This window comes from Toxorhynchites rutilus, chromosome 1 (genome assembly GCF_029784135.1).
Source record: "Toxorhynchites rutilus septentrionalis strain SRP chromosome 1, ASM2978413v1, whole genome shotgun sequence".
NCBI classification, from domain to species: domain Eukaryota; kingdom Metazoa; phylum Arthropoda; class Insecta; order Diptera; family Culicidae; genus Toxorhynchites; species Toxorhynchites rutilus.
The window spans coordinates 186544269-186563651 of record NC_073744.1 but is presented as its reverse complement, the minus strand read 5'-3'; the positions used below and the strand labels follow the sequence as shown (position 1 = coordinate 186563651).

The following is a 19383-nucleotide window of genomic DNA, read 5'->3' as shown; positions in this document are numbered from 1 at the left end:
TGAACGTAAACATTTCCGAGTGGATCAGAGGACGCGTCGTAGTGGAACTTTAGATCCGAAACTGAGGTTGATGGTATTGAGAACAATGAGGGCAGTGTTCTAGTCTAGAAGTTTGAGAAAAATCAATTTTTTTCTTCATATTTCTGTAGCTTATGCATTCAAGAATATACCCTAGAAAAGACTTGTCGAAAATCCTATTAAAGGGTGTGTCACATCAAATTGCATCACGGAAAAAACTCTGTAGAAATTTAATTTTTAGGAATTATATCTTCAGCTTTCGCTTATAATCAGATGAGAGTGTATAGATCACGTTGGCCATGCTTCACTGTCAATTTTTCGTAAATTTGGAAAAATGTCGTCGAACGAAAAAGAGCGTCGTGAATTAATCCTGTGCACTCATTTCGAGAATCCGGAGTTGTCACATCGGGACATCGGTAAGATGCTGGGAATCGTCCAATCTACGGTCAGCAGAGTACTAAAACGATACTTCGAGAACCTAACCATCGACCGGAAGGTGAAGAACGGCAAAAATGGATGCTCCGTCAGTGAAAAAGATCACAAGCGCGTAGTTAAGCAGTTTAGACGTGATCCGAGTAGTTCGGTCCGGGATGTCACCAATAAGCTGAATTTGTCAAGTTCATTCGTCCAGCGGACCAAGCAGCGGGAAGGCCTGCGTACATACAAGGTTCAGAAGGCTACTAACCGCGACGAAAGGCAATACATGGTGGGGAAGACGCGAGCCCGGAAGCTATGCACCGAAATGCTGACAAAGCCGCATTGCCTGGTAATGGACGACGAAACCTACGTCAAAGCGGACTTTCGTCAGCTGCCGGGCCTGTTGTTCTTCTCCGCAGAGGACAAATTCAGCGTTCCGGAGGAGATTCGCAAGCAGAAACTATCCAAGTTTGCCAAAAAGTACATGGTGTGGCAAGCGATCTGCTCTTGCGGAAAGCGGAGCGCCCCCTTCGTGATGACCGGCACGGTAAACGGGCAGGTTTACCTTAAGGAGTGCCCGACCATCTTCTGGCCGGATCTCGCTTCGTGCCACTATTCAAAGGACGTGTTGGAGTGGTACGAAGCCAACGGGGTCACCTTCGTGCCAAAGGAAATGAACCCGCCAAACGCGTCGGAGCTTCGCCCAATAGAGAAATATTGGGCGATTATGAAGCAGGCCCTCCGGAAGAACCCGAAAGTTGTCAAATCGGAGGCGGACTTCAAGAGAAAATGGATTTCTGTTCAAAAAAAACTACAACCTGACGTTGTACAGAACCTTATGGACGGGGTAAAGAGGAAGCTGCGAGCATACGGGCTTGGGCTCGAAGTATGAATAAAAAGAAAATGACAAAAGTTGTTTAATAGTTTTTATTTTTCTGGCTAAAATTTTCAAAAAGATCGGTCTACTGGGCGAATTTCTACAGCGTTTTTTCCGTGATGCAATTTGATGTGATTTTTTATTTACCGAGCTAAAGCCATTTTATGTGAATTCTGATCTGGTACGGCCATAACAATGGACTTGCATTTTTCTCGAAACTAGTTTTTTCAAACTGGCGTACACGATATCTCAAGTTCCGATTCATGTCGAAGCAATCTGCAGGCATCTCTCTATCGCATGAACCCCAAAAAAAATGATATTTTTTAAAAATTATACTATTTTGGAAAAATCGAAAAATATTTTAAGCCGCATTTTGTATTTCAAACGGCCGCCATTTTGTAAAAAAAGATAGCGGCATCTTTACTGTTTCATAATCTGTTCGATTTTTTTGTTTCAGATAACCAGAAGGGCTGGAATCGTGTACGCCATGGCACAACTTTTTTTGGACCCTCTCACTTCATCAGCTCTTGGCTATTCTAGTTATGAATATTTTTTCTCAATTCAATTTTTGTTTTTATTGTTAAAAGATAGATGAACAAATAATGATATTATGGATAGTAAAAATATTCTTTGTTTTATTTTTACGGAACTCGAAAAAACGTCAGAAATTCGTGTCTCTACATTAGAATACCCCCTAAAGGAAAGACCCCGATCTGGAAAATCGAAAAATTCGAATCTATTATTTTTACATTTTCTGGTAGCTTATAACATCAGCAAGGTTAACGACTCCAAAAACATAAAGTAACCTATTTGAAAAATAATTTGCTTCATTCATTACAACGCATCGCAGTATATTGAGTGTGTAACTTGATTCATTTTATTCCCACAAGATGGCACTAGGTGCTATAAACAAACGACGGCGACAGCTGATTTTTGCTGAATCTTGAACTGTCGACATCTCTCAATCAAATATTGTTTACAAGTCTTTGAGTTTTGCACAACTAGCTCAATTTTTGATGCGTTAAAAATGTTGAGTTTCGTTGCAATAAGCACCTTAAGGTTATCTGTTTCCATTGGAAGAAAAGTACAGCTGAAGTGAATCGAATGCGTGTTGATACGTATGTTGACTCTGCACCATCGGATAGATTTTGTACGGAATAGTTTGGACGAATCAAAAGTGGTGACTCTAGTGTTAAAGACAAAAAGCATCACAAAGAAACAAAATCTTGTTTTTTGGTGACTTCGGCATTGAAATGATTGAGGGTGTTTTCGCGAAACTAGTAAATGCAAATCGATTTTTCTCCATGAAAATCACACATTATCAAGACGAGTTTGGGTTTGTTGAAAAGCCTTAAGTCTCTTATTGCTAATAATACCATAAGGCGTTCAAATTGTCCAAAATTTTTATGTTTTTTAACGATTTTCTTCAAAGAGAAATTATGATCATGGTTTGTCCACCGCTGATAATGGTTTGTTTCAAAATCATCGTTAACTTTATGAGCCAAATTGCTCATGAAATCTTGTTATTGATTGTTTTTTAATAGATGACAATTGTATTGTAACTTACTTCCATCATTTAAGGAGCAGAAAGGTCCAGAGAACAGTCGTATGCTTAGTCCTCGAGAATAGCAGCATTTTCAGATAATATATAAAGGTGAGAGAGTTAAAATGACACACATAATATCACTTTAATTCATCTTTTCCGAAATCATTACACTAATATGCATTAGTGAAACTGTCACATTATACTCATATTCAGTGGGAACTCCAAAAAAAGATCTGTTTTTAATTGATAAAAACTTGCTGAAAATAGCGTCTTCGCATGGATGTAAAAGGCAATTGAATGTAAACACAAATATTGACGTCACAATGTGAGAAGTAGCTATGGCAGCGTATGATATTACTCACACACTCACACCATCTACTCCACCTAAGATTCCTTCTCATAGGGTGGCAATTATAATGCATTTTGTTACTTGTTGTTTTGCGTATTGAGGAAAATTGTTTTGTGTATTTTAGCATGTAAACATGTCGTTATATTGTTTGCGTTGATATGATACCTAGTTCTTACGGCCCGTTAACCCTTTCCGGGCCATAAGATGTCCGAGACTAAATACAACCCAATATATATTGTGTGTGTAAAGCAAGAGAATATCACCAGAAAAACAAAGCAGGGTGTATAGGATTCCTATTATTTCATGGAAAATATTTTTCCCTGTGGACCATAAAAGTAAATAAACGAAGAGTTAGGTTTATTATATCGGTATTTTATTTATTGCTTTGTAATACAAAAAAACCTAATACAAATTATCAAAAAAGTAAAATAAATAGTTTGTTATGGTATTCTACAAAACAATTTCGTTTACTTGTGAAGCACAAGTGGACATAACACATAACGGTTCCCGGAATAAATCGCCACAGAAAACGACTGCAACAGAAACCACCGCTTATAAAATGTGTAGTAGGCTATAAATATTGTGGCGCGGTATTGTATTTCAAAACAAGAATTAACCGGGCAAACGTATCGCCCCAGGCAAACGTAACGCCCCGGGCAGACGTATACCGTCCGACGCTCGCTAGAGCTCGGTCGGACATTGCTAAAGGATCGTATCCTATGTTTCAAACTAACCGGGCAATCAGTGGATCCCAGGTTTGCGTGCGAGACACCGCCGCTTCCGACGGCGGGTCGGCGGTGGACTCGGATTGCGTCATCTTGGCGGCATGGGCCGCCTCGATTCCTTATCCTCGCCAAATGGGGACTTCGTCCCCATTACATTGTCCTCAGAATAAATTTCGAAAAACGAGAACAAGAGAATAAATTTATAATAGAAATGTGAGGCACATGATGTTTTTCCCGCGCCAAATATTTCTAGCCTACTACACTTTTTCTAAGCGGTTGTTTCTGTTGCAGTTGTTTACTGTGGCGATTTATTCCGGTCACCCACATAACACATTTATTATGTGGTCGGTGTTAAGTCAGACCGAACCATGTTTGACAGTTCTTTTTTTATTCGTTCAGAAACACATTTAATGCCTTGGATATACGTTTTGTTTTGACATTCAGTAAATAAAATATCGATTCAATAATAATTGAATAATCGATAACGATTTTTGTAGAAGGGAAAAAATATTTCCCTTGGGAGTGAAAGGGTTGAAGGGTTAAAGGTGAACAGCGCTCAACACAGAGAAACATTCCCCCTATTCTACGCGGCGAATGACGTGAGATGGCTCAAGTCACGATGTTCCCGAAGGCGAATGGGTGACTATAGGTTGTCACTAGGTGAGATTTTAAGTCGTGTCCTCATCGACTCCGGTATCAAATAGGAGCTAAAAAGTAAGATGGCTTCCGGAATGAAGCGAGAAACTTTTCCATCTCACCCCATTCGCCGCGCGGAATAAAGGGGATTATTTCTGCTTCGCGCGAAGAACAACAAAACAAAACAAACAAACTGCAGCGCGCCAAGTGGTTGCCATAGTAAACGTATGGGCAAACCTACATCAGCGCATCGGACAAACCACGATCAGAATTGAGGTCATCGAGATGCATTAATTACATGATTTAGATATATAAATCTGATACAAATGGTGTGCAAGCATGAAAACAACTCTTAACGCTAAACGCTCAATACAAACTCCCACACACAGGACTAAAACAGACGATCGGTTTAGTACCAGCTTGTTGAGTTCAGTTTAGGACCATCGTTTTGAGGGTGGCTCAGGACCACCCTGAGTTTTTTTTTTCAATTAACGGCATGCCGTGTACTAAAGGAAAAGCAAGTAAATTCAATTTATATAGCTTTTTTTGATAAACAGACCATAAGCAATCGAAATCGTTTATAATTTTTCGACATCTGAAATAACTTTTAAACTCATGTTGCGGGAGAAGACCGCAGGGCAGAACACAGCCACATCATTAACTAAGGACTGTAACAGTGACGTTGCCAAAGCTGTCACGAATGTCAACAATGATAAAAACATCCAGAATAGAAGCCATCATTAAAAAGCAAGTAAACAGGAGTGCGAGCAAAATTTTATTAAAAAATTGTTTTTGTTAAATCACGGAGAAAATTGAATTTAAAACCAAGAAGGAACGAAAAATGTAAATATTTAATAATTATTAAAATAATGAATTCGTAAAATGAAATATATTTACAGCTTAAAGCGATATAAACGCCAAATAAAAGCGTTTGCTTTTGAGATCGTCCGAAACACACTTCGTGAGCTTACAAATCTTTAAGATTTTTCTTTTGCACACATCGTTTTGACACTCTCAGCCGTGGGAAACAGAAGATATGTCCACGCATAAAATGAAGCTGGGAGCATATCCGAAAACGAAGAAGGATAACCAACCTAATCTGGAATCGACACCGAGAAATTGCAACTCATGTTCGCACCCAGACTCTATGGAAGATATGGTGGAATGCGAAAAGTGTCTCAAGTGGTATCACTACTCATGCGCTGGCGTAGATGATTCCGTGAAAACGAGTAACTTTGTCTGCAAACTGTGTCCCGCTTTGACCTCGAAAGCTTCTATTTCCGGTAGAACTTCGTCATCCAGTAAACGAGCGGCGACTGTGCAAATCGAGCTACAGCAGTTGGAAGAGGAAAAGAGGTTACGTGAAAGATTACTTAAGGAGGAAAGTCAACAGGAGAAGGAGCTGCAAGAGAAGGAAAATGCACTCAAGGAACGAGCCATTCAGAAGGAAAGGGAGCGGAAGGAGAAGGAGAGGAAAGAAAAGAAGCAAATGGAGGAGGAGTTTATATCCAAAAAGTTCAGCATGATGCAGAGTTTATTGGATGACAGTGATTGCGGAAGCGTGAAATCAGCAAGGAGTGGTACCGGTAAGGTGCAACAGTGGTTACAAGTTCAGCAAATAAAGACATCGGAAACAGTCTCCGGAAATACAATCATCCCGACTGTTGTCCCGTCGCAAGCAGACAAACCGATAACTGACGTCACAACGTATCCAGCTACCGAACAAACAACTAAATTAACTCCGTCCAAAGGGAATCAGCTACTTCTCCCTCAGCAAACGCAATTAGCAGGATTGCAGAGTCACCATGCAACGTCATCAGAACCGTATCGTCAGCGTGAATATCCAACTCACTCGCAGCAAGGAGCGGCATCGTCCGCAAATGTACAGAGAGTTCCCGTACAGTCGGAGGAGATTTGTCAGGCGTGGCAAATACAGAAGCAGACACCGCGCGGGGTATACATCGATGCAGTTCAGCAGTCAGCGATGCAGCCCATATCATCTTTATGTTACTCTACACAACCTACTATAGCACATTCCCCGAACCCAACCGACGTACAAGCGTCAATAAGGAATGAGCCACCAGCAGGTCAGTGTACAGAAAATGTTCAATCGAATTCTATGTATCCGCAATTACACTCAATGCAAACAATAAATTGCCATCCATTGACTTATACAACACCTCGAGCGTATCATAATCACCAACACCCGTCCTCCGTTGCACCCAATCCTATGCATAGTGCAGCGATTTGTGATCATAACGGAACGCCATCTATGACTATTTTAAATAATCAACCACCTATTATTTCCACATCGTCAGCCGCAAGTACACCTATTAATGTCAATGTTGGACCGAGCACCCATCAACTTACCGCACGCCAAGTTGTTCCAAAGGAGTTACCGATATTTAGTGGAGACCCTTCCGATTGGCCAATCTTCATCACCAGCTACAACAACTCTACGCAAATATGTGGATATTCAGATTCGGAGAACCTTATGAGGCTGCAACGAAGCATTAAGGGCTGTGCTCTCGATGCCGTAAAGTGTTTTCTTTTACATCCGTCAACTGTCCCAAATGTTCTCTCCACCCTATACACGCTCTATGGGAGACCCGAAATAATTGCAAACAATCTTCTAAATAAAATACGATCGACCCCATCGCCAAAGGCGGACAAATTGGAGACGTTGCTGAATTTCGGACTCATAGTCCAGAATTTATGTGCTCATCTCAATGCAGTGAGAATGGAAAATTTCTTGAAAAATCCCATGCTGCTGAATGAGTTAGTAGGTAAACTGCCGACAAATATACGGTTAGATTGGGCACTATATCAACGCCAATTCGAATCACCAGATCTAGCCACGTTTGGGGAGTTTATGTCTACGATTGTCACAGCAGTCAGCCACATAGTTCCGCCCGTATTTCAAAGTTCCCACAAAAATGAACAGCAAAAAGAGAAAAGGTTCATCAACGCGCATGTCATCGAAGAAAACAGCAATGTATTCAATAATTCTGACAACCAACAAAAACCTTGTCCTGTATGTCAGAGGATTGGACATAAAGTAAAAGATTGTTTCGAATTCAAAAAACTTGATGTCGACAGTCGTTGGAAAGCAGTGCAGCAGAACCATTTGTGTCGACGTTGTTTAGTGCCACATGGAAAGCGACCTTGTAAGAGCTTTGTGTGCGGCATAGATGGCTGTGAATACAGGCATCACAGACTTCTCCACTCAACAAAATTGCGCGAAAAAACCAAACCGGCAACAACGTCTGGAACAGTCACCCTACATCATGAGAAAGGAAAATGCGTTCTCTTTAGAATAGTCCCCGTCACAATATATGGAAGAAATATTTCCGTCGACACCTTCGCATTTTTAGACGATGGATCGGAGCTGACACTAATAGACAAGCAGCTTGCTGATCAGCTTGGAATGGAGGGTCAGGCCGATCCTCTCTGTCTACAGTGGACCGGCAATGTGACTCGTAGAGAAGCCGATTCGTGTGTTCTTCAATTAACAATATCTGGTCGTGAAGTCAATAAAAAGTTCCCGTTGAGAGATGTCCATACCGTGACTAATTTAAAACTTCCGAAACAAACGTTGCGGTTCAGCGATATGCAAACTCAATTCCAGCATTTGCGCGGACTTCCAGTAGAAGATTATTGTAACGTTTTTCCGTCTATACTAATCGGCTTGAACAACACTCACCTCATCACCAATTTGAAAATACGAGAAGGGAAATCAAATGAACCAGTGGCAGCGAAGACCAGACTAGGGTGGTCTATTCACGGAAGCATACGAGATGGTGATGATCCACACGACCATCGTCATGTGCACGTATGCACGCGATCACACGACGAAGATCTGCACAACCTTGTACAAAATTTCTTCAATATTGAGGGGGCAGGAGTATCCGCTGTCCGTACGTTGGAATCTGCGGATGATCAACGCGCTCGTGTCATTTTGGAGCAAACCACATCGCGCACAGAAACAGGCCGTTTCGAGACGGGGATACTTTGGCGATACGACTATTTGGAGTTCCCAGACAGTCGTCCGACCGCTGAACGCAGGTTATTCTGTTTGGAGAGTAGACTGAATAAGCATCCACAGCTATATGAGAAGGTGAGGCTGCAAATAGCAGAATATCTGCAAAAAGGATATGCGCACAAGATTACAGTAGAGGAACAAAATTTATCAGATCCCCGACGAGTTTGGTTTCTGCCATTGAATATAGTAGTGAATCCAAAAAAGCCAGAAAAGCTACGCCTGGTATGGGACGCAGCAGCGAAGACAGAACAAATTTCATTCAACAGTATGGTTCTCAAAGGACCAGATTTTCTGGTATCATTACCTGGTGTCCTGTTTCGTTTTCGTCAGCGACAAATAGCAGTTACTGGCGACATTCAGGAAATGTTCCACCAAGTCCTGATTCGCAGTTCTGATCGCCAATCGCAAAGATTTCTTTGGAGGAATGATTCCTCGTTTCCCATCGATGTGTATGAGATGAACGTAGCGACATTCGGTTCGACGTGTTCCCCTTGCAGTTCACAATTCGTGAAAAACTTGAACGCTAAAGAATTCGAACAACAATACCCGAGAGCATCCAAGGCCATCCTAGAAGATCATTATATGGATGATTATCTGAGCAGCTTTGATAGTGTGGACGAAGCAGTGGAAGTGTCGACGCAAGTGAGAACTATCCACGAAAAGGCAGGATTTCGTATGCGAAACTGGTTGTCGAACTCCAAGAAGTTAATGGAAGTGATGGGAGAAAATGCGACAGACAAATGCAAGCAATTTACTGTCGATAAAACAAGTGAATGCGGGCGAGTCCTTGGTCTACAGTGGATTATGGAAGAAGATGCTTTTCAATTTACCTTCGGCGATCGCAATGTAGTTCAGACTCTTTTCGAGCGCGATTCTCCGCCTACTAAACGGGAAATTCTTCGCTTCGTTATGAGCTTCTTTGACCCTCTTGGTTTAATATCAATGTTGGTAATACAAGGGAAAATTATCCTGCAAGATGTATGGAAATGTGGTTTAGATTGGGATGAAGCAGTGCCACACGAAATATATATTCGGTGGAAACGCTGGCTAGTCTCTTTACGATGTTTAGAGTTGATCACGATTCCACGTTGTTACTTTCCCATGTACGATCGATGTAACTACAATGATATGGAGCTCCACGTCTTCGTAGATGCAAGCGAGGAAGCTTATTCAAGCGCAGCATATTTTCGAATTGTGGAACGAGGGGAAGTCAGATGTGTCTTGGTATCGTCAAAAACCAAAGTTGCTCCTGTGAAATCCCTTTCCGTTCCCCGTCTCGAACTGCAGGCTGCTATAATCGGAGTCCGTTTGGCGAAGATGATCACAGATTCTCACACCCTGGAAATTAAGCGTCGTACATTCTGGACAGATTCTAGCACTGTTCTGTCCTGGATTTGCTCGGACCATCGCCGTTATAAACAGTACGTTGCCGTCCGAGTAGGAGAAATCCTGAGCGAGTCAACCATGGCCGAATGGAGGTGGGTCCCATCACAGATGAATGTAGCTGATGAGGCTACAAAATGGAACCAGAACTCCGTGTCCAGTTCCGAGTCTCGTTGGTTCAAAGCACCTGAATTCCTGTACGACGATGAAGAAAGCTGGCCTCGTTCGAAACACGTTGTGACAGAAACAAAGGAGGAAATCCGTATGGGTCGCGTACATCAACACGAGAGAGTTGAATCTCTTATCACCTTCGAACGTTTCTCCAAATACGAACGATTGATCAGAGCAGTGGCGTTCGTCTTCTTCTTCGCACGCACCTGTAAAAAATCGACGTCGATAAGCCATCCTCAAGGATTGTTGCAAGAGGATTTGAAAAAAGCAGAGACTTATGTTTACAGACAAGTTCAAGCAGAAGGATTTTCCATGGAATTGACAAAATTCCAAAGAAATGGGTCGCAGAAATGGAGCCAGTTGAATAAAAATAGTGTACTATACAAACTCTCACCGTACCTGGACGAAGACGGAATCATTAGATCTGATAGCCGCATCAGCGAGGCTTTATGTGTGCCTTACGAAGTAAGAAAGCCTGTTATCCTACCGAAGGACCACTATGTTACAAGGCTGCTAGTCAACTATTATCATCGTAAATTCGGACACAATAACAAAGAAACAATAGTGAACGAATTGCGACAGAACTTCTATATTTGTAAAATGCGAGTGGTCGTTCGCAAAGTGGCGAAAGAATGCATGTGGTGTCGCGTATATAAATCTACCCCGAAAATTCCACGAATGGCACCACTACCAGCAGCCCGTTTGACACCATACGTTAGGCCATTTACGTTTGTAGGCCTAGATTATTGCGGGCCATTCCTGATTCGGCTCGGTAGATCAAATACCAAACGATGGATAGCGTTATTCACCTGTATGACTGTGAGGGCAATTCATCTAGAAATAACAGGCTCTCTCTCTACAGAATCCTGCAAGTTTGCAATCCGTCGGTTTATAGCCAGAAGAGGTTCTCCACAGGAAATATATAGTGACCAAGGAACAAATTTTCGCGGCGCAAGTAATGAATTGATCAAAGAAATACGGGGTATTAACGAAAAACTCGCTGATACATTTACTAACACCGCTACCCAATGGCATTTCAACCCTCCTGCTTCCCCCCACATGGGTGGGGCATGGGAACGCATGGTGAAAACTGTGAAAATAGCATTGACTTCTCTTTCATTGCCAAAAAAACCGGATGACGAAATATTTTCCACTGTGGTCACTGAGGTGGAAGCGATGGTTAACTCGAGGCCGCTTACGTATATTCCGATTGATCCATGTAATGGGGAATCCCTAACACCAAACCATTTTTTGCTGCTCAGTTCGTCAGGAGTCGTGCAACCAACAAAACCACCAACCGACGAACGTATTGCTCTTAAAAATAATTGGAATCTTGTGCAGGTTCTACTCGACCAGTTCTGGAGACGCTGGACCAAGGAATATCTTCCAACGATAGCTAATCGCAGTAAATGGCTAGAAGAGGTGAAGGCACTATTGGTGGGAGATTTAGTCTTGATAGTAGATGAAGCAACGAGGAATAGTTGGACGAGAGGACGGGTGATTAGGGTGTATCCTGGAAAGGATGGTCGCATTCGTAGAGCGGATATACAGACTAAAAGCGGTATTCTACAGAGGCCAGTTACTAAATTGGCGGTCCTTGAAATTGAGGATAACGGTATGGCTGGGTCAAATCACCAGCAATACGGGGCGGGGGATGTTGCGGGAGAAGACCGCAGGGCAGAACACAGCCACATCATTAACTAAGGACTGTAACAGTGACGTTGCCAAAGCTGTCACGAATGTCAACAATGATAAAAACATCCGGAATAGAAGCCATCATTAAAAAGCAAGTAAACAGGAGTGCGAGCAAAATTTTATTAAAAAATTGTTTTTGTTAAATCACGGAGAAAATTGAATTTAAAACCAAGAAGGAACGAAAAATGTAAATATTTAATAATTATTAAAATAATGAATTCGTAAAATGAAATATATTTACAGCTTAAAGCGATATAAACGCCAAATAAAAGCGTTTGCTTTTGAGATCGTCCGAAACACACTTCGTGAGCTTACAAGTCAATATCTATCTCAGGGTCTCTCAAAACTATTTTGGGCAACAGACCCCTTTTCCAGAACGAAGTGATACCTCAACTCCCAAAAACATTGTAATTGGTCAAGTGAGTGAACTAGATATCATTTTCTCATCAATAAATGGACATAATAGAACAGAACAAATAATAGAATAGAACAAAGAGATAGCAAAAAGCAAGAAAGGTAGCGTCATTCCCGAGATACAAGGGGTGTTCGGTTCAGGCCAACCGGCCGAATTAGGACAATCTTCCCCTCTTAATTATATTATGCAGGTAAATGTGCTTTAACCCTTTCCCGTACAACATCGATCCTCACTCGTGGTGTACTTGCATAACATAGGGCGCTAGAACGCTCAGCAGTGTAGTGAATTCACTTGATGTGTGACATATTAAATAATACGGGAAGGGGTTAACGCAACAAAAAGGAACGATAAGTTTCATATCTAATACCATGGTTAGCCAGGATTTGTTTTACAATGATATTGGTATAAAAACATTACATTAGGTGCTCCGTATTGACGGCTAAATTTGGGATACAAAGAATTTAGCCTTTTCACGAACTGAGAAATCGTTATGTTTAGCATATCAAATAAATCCTAGAAAAAATCCTGTTTGATTGGTATGCAAATAAATCAAGTCCGTTTACAGCCCAAAGGGCTATCAAGATAGACGTCTTAAAAAGACAATGGATCGTCATACCTTTTTTACAAGGCCGGTCTTGACTTACGTTTCCGCATGATAATGTCCATACTCGCTATGTATTTTTCCACTGTCTAGCTCGTTGCTCCGACCTTCCGGCGCAAATCCTGGAACGATTTGGCCACCTTTCGCTCTGTCTTCTGCAGTAGCTTCAGCTGCAATTTACGATCGCGTTGCACCGTCGGATGCCCGGAACCAGGTTTCCGTTCAACGCTCTCATTCTGTAAGGATATTATAGTTACCGAAACGAGCGAATTCGGTGGACTCCAAGTAGTTGACGATGTCCACTTTCTTCGCATCTGGATCTAGCTCGCAGTATGCACGAACCATGGAGCGCAGTTGCTTTACTGTTATCACTACAACTTCCACAGTTCAACTCATAGTGCTGTCAAATTTTGTTTGAGAACTCATGGGTTACTATGATTGACGATGCGCAAGTGGTCTTATCATCGGGTGTTAAGGTGTAATTGGTTTAATCCGTCCATTTTTAATGCAAACGATAGTGGTCTTTTTATTGATAGAAAACCATTCTTATAATTAAAATGTGATTGAATCGAATTAATTTTTTCACGGCAAAAAACTCCTTAAATATTCATGTTTGTGTCAGATATTACGGACGACCCTGTGCCACAAAGGCACGAGTAATTAGGGTCCTCTTAATCACCGCACGCTTCTGTTTAATTTTCAATTCATTTGTGCACAGACACACTGCTCAGAGTGCATTACAGGGCTATGTACAGCCCGACCGCTCCTCGCTGCCATTGCTTCCGCCGGCCAGGGAATGTGTAAGGAATTCGCACAAATAACTTATCATCAATCTGGTAGCGCTACCAGCTACCGTCGGGTCGGCCAGCTAATGGCGCTTCGTCATGTGTAGTGCCGCGCGGAGTGCTCGACGCGGTTTGGGTTGTTTTTCCAATCAGTTTCCATTTTCGCCTCGCTGTTTTTGCACTTTGTAGCGGCGATTGAATCACATCCATTGTAGTGCCGGAAAAAAGGGGGGAAGGTCTACACACGTGCTCGTGTTTGCCATCCCACACATTACGTGTGGAAACTTTACATCCCGAAAAAGAGTTGTTTTGATTTTGTTGATGGTACTGCTGCTGACTGGTTGTCTGGTGGAATTTCGAGTTTCCCCAAGGGACGCAAGCTCCACCAAAAGTGGTGCACGCGATGGTTCCCCCGGGGATCCATCGACGCAACGGTGCGCGGTGAGATACGAACAGCTGGGCACTTGTCGCGCCATAGCGCAACCTCGATGCGGTCAAGCGAGACCACAGAATAGCTCAAAATTAATTGCCCACGCGATAAAACACTAATTCTCGGATCAAAGATAAACCATGTGAGCCGGTGTACTTGCGCTTGAACAGTTGCCCGAGAGCTGTCTCCTTCCAACGGGAGACGACATAATAATCTGTTGGGGCTTAATGTTTTGTGCGAGTGAACGAGTTTGAGGGACCATTACTGTTCGGATGGATGTTTGGCTCTGACGAAGTGATGTTTTGCATAACTCTAATCATGTTGAACCAGATTTGATTGCGCTACGTTTATTGTGATAATTTATTCAATCCTTCATCGGGTCAATTCTGTTCACTCAAAATGCTCCACTCCACTTGGTGCCGGCTTTGATTGGTGCGAAATGTTATGAGACTGGACTTTCAGTGAAACCATCGTGCTTCCCCTTGAATCATCGAGGGGCATACGGGTGGAGGAGGATGAGAGCGGAGAAAAGCACTCACTCTACCGTTTGAGGAAAAAATATTCGAAAACAAATTGCCGCTGACAGCGACGAACTTCTGTTTCTGCCAATGCGCCGTCGTTGTTTTCGGTGTTTTTTTCTGTTTTCATTTTTACATCCACTAGCGGAACATTATGCTTGACTACAACTCATTCTTGTCTCTTTGGTTTTTTTTCTCGATGGTTTCGGCGTCGGTGGCGACGGTTGGTCCCGCTATTGTTGGTTTTTTTTTGTATAGGACCCGTTTTTCACCGTATAATCACACCAAAAAATCAGAAGCGTACAAACTGCCGCGTGTGCCTTGTGTCAAAATGAACAAACACATGGCCTACTCAAAATTATGGGGTTTCAATTTTCGGTTCCCGGAATAAATCGCCACAGAAAACGACTGCAACAGAAACCACCGCTTATAAAATGTGTAGTAGGCTATAAATATTGTGGCGCGGTATTGTATTTCAAAACAAGAATTAACCGGGCAAACGTATCGCCCCAGGCAAACGTAACGCCCCGGGCAGACGTATACCGTCCGACGCTCGCTAGAGCTCGGTCGGACATTGCTAAAGGATCGTATCCTATGTTTCAAACTAACCGGGCAATCAGTGGATCCCAGGTTTGCGTGCGAGACACCGCCGCTTCCGACGGCGGGTCGGCGGTGGACTCGGATTGCGTCATCTTGGCGGCATGGGCCGCCTCGATTCCTTATCCTCGCCAAATGGGGACTTCGTCCCCATTACATTGTCCTCAGAATAAATTTCGAAAAACGAGAACAAGAGAATAAATTTATAATAGAAATGTGAGGCACATGATGTTTTTCCCGCGCCAAATATTTCTAGCCTACTACACTTTTTCTAAGCGGTTGTTTCTGTTGCAGTTGTTTACTGTGGCGATTTATTCCGGTCACCCAATTTTCAATGTGATTGTTATCAGCTGATGCGCACTTTACTGGAAATACACAACCCTAATCAACATTCCTTCACGTTTTCACGAATCGTTAAAGAGGTTTTTCTCCAGACGTGCGTTGCCTAAGTGCGAAGCGAGCCATGTGACACGCTTCGAGACGGTGGTGTTGCGCTCGAACTCGCAGAATCTGAAAAGACCTTCTCCGAAATAATATGAAAATTTCAGTGTTGGAAATAAAAAATAAAAAAGTAAACAGCATTACGCAAAATACTTTTTTTAATTATTTTTTTTTTTTGAAAATTCACTGTAATTTGTATGCAAAATTTGAAATGTTTCAGAAAATGAAATGATTCAGCTTAGGAAATAAAAAAGTAAACAGTATAAAAACAAAGCGTTGTAAACGAAGCGATGCTTGTGGACCAAATTATGCAACATTTGTTGAGGAATCGCATTCCACGCTGTATGCATACCCGTTCAAAAATCGCTGAGATTTCTCCGCGAATCCACCGGAATTTTTTCATCCAAAATTACCCATAGATGCTCAATGGAGGTCTGGGACTTAGGTGAACACTCAAGCATTTTAATCTTTCTGGACTGGACATAGCGCTTCACAACCTTCGAGGTGTGTTTGGGGTCTGTTCTGGAAGGAAATTGACGAACTGACGGACTCGAAACAGGAATCACACACTTCTCGATACTTATGGTACTTCGACCGACCAAACTGCGATAATTTTAGGAACTTTTCTTCCACTACGGATCAAAAAGTAAGGCGTCTCTTACTTTAGCACTTAAATTGCATTTCAGCAAACTAGATAGTTTCACTGTTTCATTTTTTCACTTCAATAGTTTATTTGCGACTGAACATTCCATGCCTTATTTATACGGTACATGCTACAGTAAATTGTATTGTTGTTGTTTTGCTCGGGTATTCTAGAATATTCGCTATAAACAATGCGGCGTTGTATTGTAGCGGGTCCGTTTCTATCCGTTCCTATTCTATGACAATTCGATTGTTATTGTTTTGATTATACAATGTTATTGTTTATTGCGATGATTGTTTGTTATTGTTTGTATTTTGGTTTGTGTGATGCTGTGATCGATCACAGTATATAAGATAACAATATTTATATAGTTGCAGGTTATTGTTCCTAGAGAAAAACAGGTAAGCAGCGATAAATATACTTATGTATACACACTTCACTAACAAATTTGGGAAAAGTGGTGTAGGCAAATGATGTTGTGACAATGTAATTTGCAAGAAAATATTGACTAAAAGTTTAAATTGGGTTATTTGACCCCTCTTGGTAGGTTTGGTGTTAAAACCCCTATAATAAAAAATGCAATCAAAGCAAAACATCTTTCCCGAGACGACGTTTGCAAATTTGTATTTTCTGAATTAAGCTACTCTTAAAGTTTGCATTTTCTGTATTTAGTATTTTTGAAAATTTTGCGTTTTCTAAGTTTCGCATTTTGCATTTTGTGAATCTATGCTAGATACGCTTTTTGAAATAGGAAATTTAAAAAAATTGTCACAACAAAATTAAAAAATTAAAAAAAAACTGGAAATTTATAAAACAAATTCAAAAAATTAAAAAATGTATTATAACCTAGAAAAAAAAAGAACCGTATATTAAAGTTTTTAAAAATTTAATTGTGGAATATTAAGAACAAAATAATATACCAGAAATGGAAACTTTTGAAAAAAATTGAAATTATTATTAAGTTAAAAATCAAAAATTCTGGAAATTTCAAAGAAAAGTTAAAAAAAAACATTTAAATTCAGAAAACTGGAGAACTGAAGAAAAGTTCTTGGAAATTAAAAAAATATATTGAGAAAATTCATAAATGTTTAGAAAAATATAGCAACAATCTAAAAATTCAGAAAAGTTCATAACAAATAAAAAAATTTGGAAAATTTTAAAATTCCAAAAATTCTTAAATTTTAGGAAAAATCAAAAAAAAATCAGAACAATTTGTAAAACATTAAAAATTAGAAAGATGAGAAAAATTTAGAAAAAAATCGGAGAAGGACAGAAAAAAACCAAAAAAACAAAAAAAAAATGAAAAGAAGCTGAAAAATTTAAAAAAAATAGAAACAAATCAGAAACAAATAAGAAAACTATAAGATAATAATAAAAATAAGGTTCTCAAATGGGGATCAACATAGGGTAGGAGCCTGCCTGTTGGTCTCAAATGTTCCTATCTCACGCCTCCACGAAGATCATATGACGACATTTTTAGATCGGGCGTGAACTGGAAACACACACCTGGTCTTGGCTCCGAGAACGGGTGTCGAAAGTGGCTAAGTGAGGGGGTGCGAGCGAGTCAGAGCGCTATATCTCTCCCGGGGAAGGCCTCCCGGGTCATGGAGGCCTTGCCAACCCGCTGTCTCCCGGGCAAAGGAGATACACCCAATAAAATGGAGCTACGATCACGAAGAATAATTAGAATGCGATCACCCGAGGAGGGTCCCCGAACTGGAGCTGGTCCTGGAACGGGCGTAAGAGCGAGCGGCCAGCGGCTGGAGGGCGATGTGCAAGAGCGGGCCACCAGCCGGGTTCAACCCGAAGAGCTACCGCCACACGGAAACAGCAGCCATCGACATCACCCAAGAAACGCTGCGCCTACGAGACGTGTTGCGACTGCCAGACGACAGTCGTCCACACTTGTGGGTACCACTAGGCGCCGGATCATGTGGACACACGAAATGAATGAATTCGTGATCCGCGCCTATTACATCTGCACTGCTTTGGAGACGGACATGAGCGGTCGCCCTCGAATACTAACAATGTTCGAGGAAGCGTATCCAGAGTTCGTCGGGAGGCTTGATCAGAACGCGATGAACGCGAGGCGTAGAGCGATAGTACGCAACAACATGCTCTCCCAAACGCAAATCGACGAGATCAAGCAGCAGGTGCAGAGAGAAATAAGCTCCAGGAACAACAGAGCAAGCGATGTGTCGAGACGAAGTTCAGTACGGCTGAGCAATTCATTCGCGAGTGGGGCACGCGAATCAGCACCAGTGGAGGCCACAGTACTACAACCCCCTGAGCCGGAAGACCCACAGCCAGATCAACAACTACTACGCGATCTGGTCTTCCACTACGACGAGGCGATCTCACAGTTCCGCGACACAGACCCATTGTCGCGCCCCAGGATCCCGAAGTTGCAGCATTCCCGCAGGCTGACAAGTGCAGTAAAGCTCATGAACGAGCACGTTCTTCCGCTGCACTTGGTTGATGCTGAGAACATGGAGGAGCTGCAACTGAAAGTTTACTGTGCTGCTGTGGCGACCGCCAAAAGTTTAGGATACCGTATTAGGCCAAGAGGCGGACTGCTCCAACATCTCCGTGAAAGGCGTGAGCCTCCATGGCGAAGGAGATTGGAGCAACGGATCCTAAACAAGCGCGCCGCAATTGGAAGACTGATGGCGTACAAAAGAGGCAACAGATCGGCGAAATTATGTCGCCAAGTTGCTGTGATCGTGCGGCCTACTGAACTTCGCCAGCTGGGAGCTCACCAGCTGACGGAAAAACTCGACACACTGGTACAGCAATTGAGCGTCCTAACTAAACGGCTGAAACGTTACTCTGACTCTGCAAAGCGCCAGGAACAAAATCGGATGTTCAGAGATAACGAAAAAGCGTTCTACGACCACATTAGCGACGAGAAGCCCGACTACCGCGAAGGTTTGCCAGATATTAGCGATGTGACGAACTTCTGGGCTGGTATTTGGGAGACCCCAGTACAACATCGCGACGGGCAAATGTGGTTAAGACGGGAGGAGGAGAGTTGTGGTGAAATTGGAGAGATGCCAGCTATCATCGTCGAAGAGAACGATGTCCGCGAAGCCTC

At 42.1% G+C, this 19383-nt stretch overlaps 1 protein-coding gene across 16 annotated transcripts in view; it reads right to left on the bottom strand.

Annotated features, from left to right (window-relative positions):
* The window catches only part of LOC129762000 (glutamate receptor-interacting protein 2), a 119731-nt gene that overhangs the window by 17865 nt on the left and 82483 nt on the right, over window positions 1-19383 (bottom strand). The gene's annotated exons all lie outside the window — the stretch shown is intronic.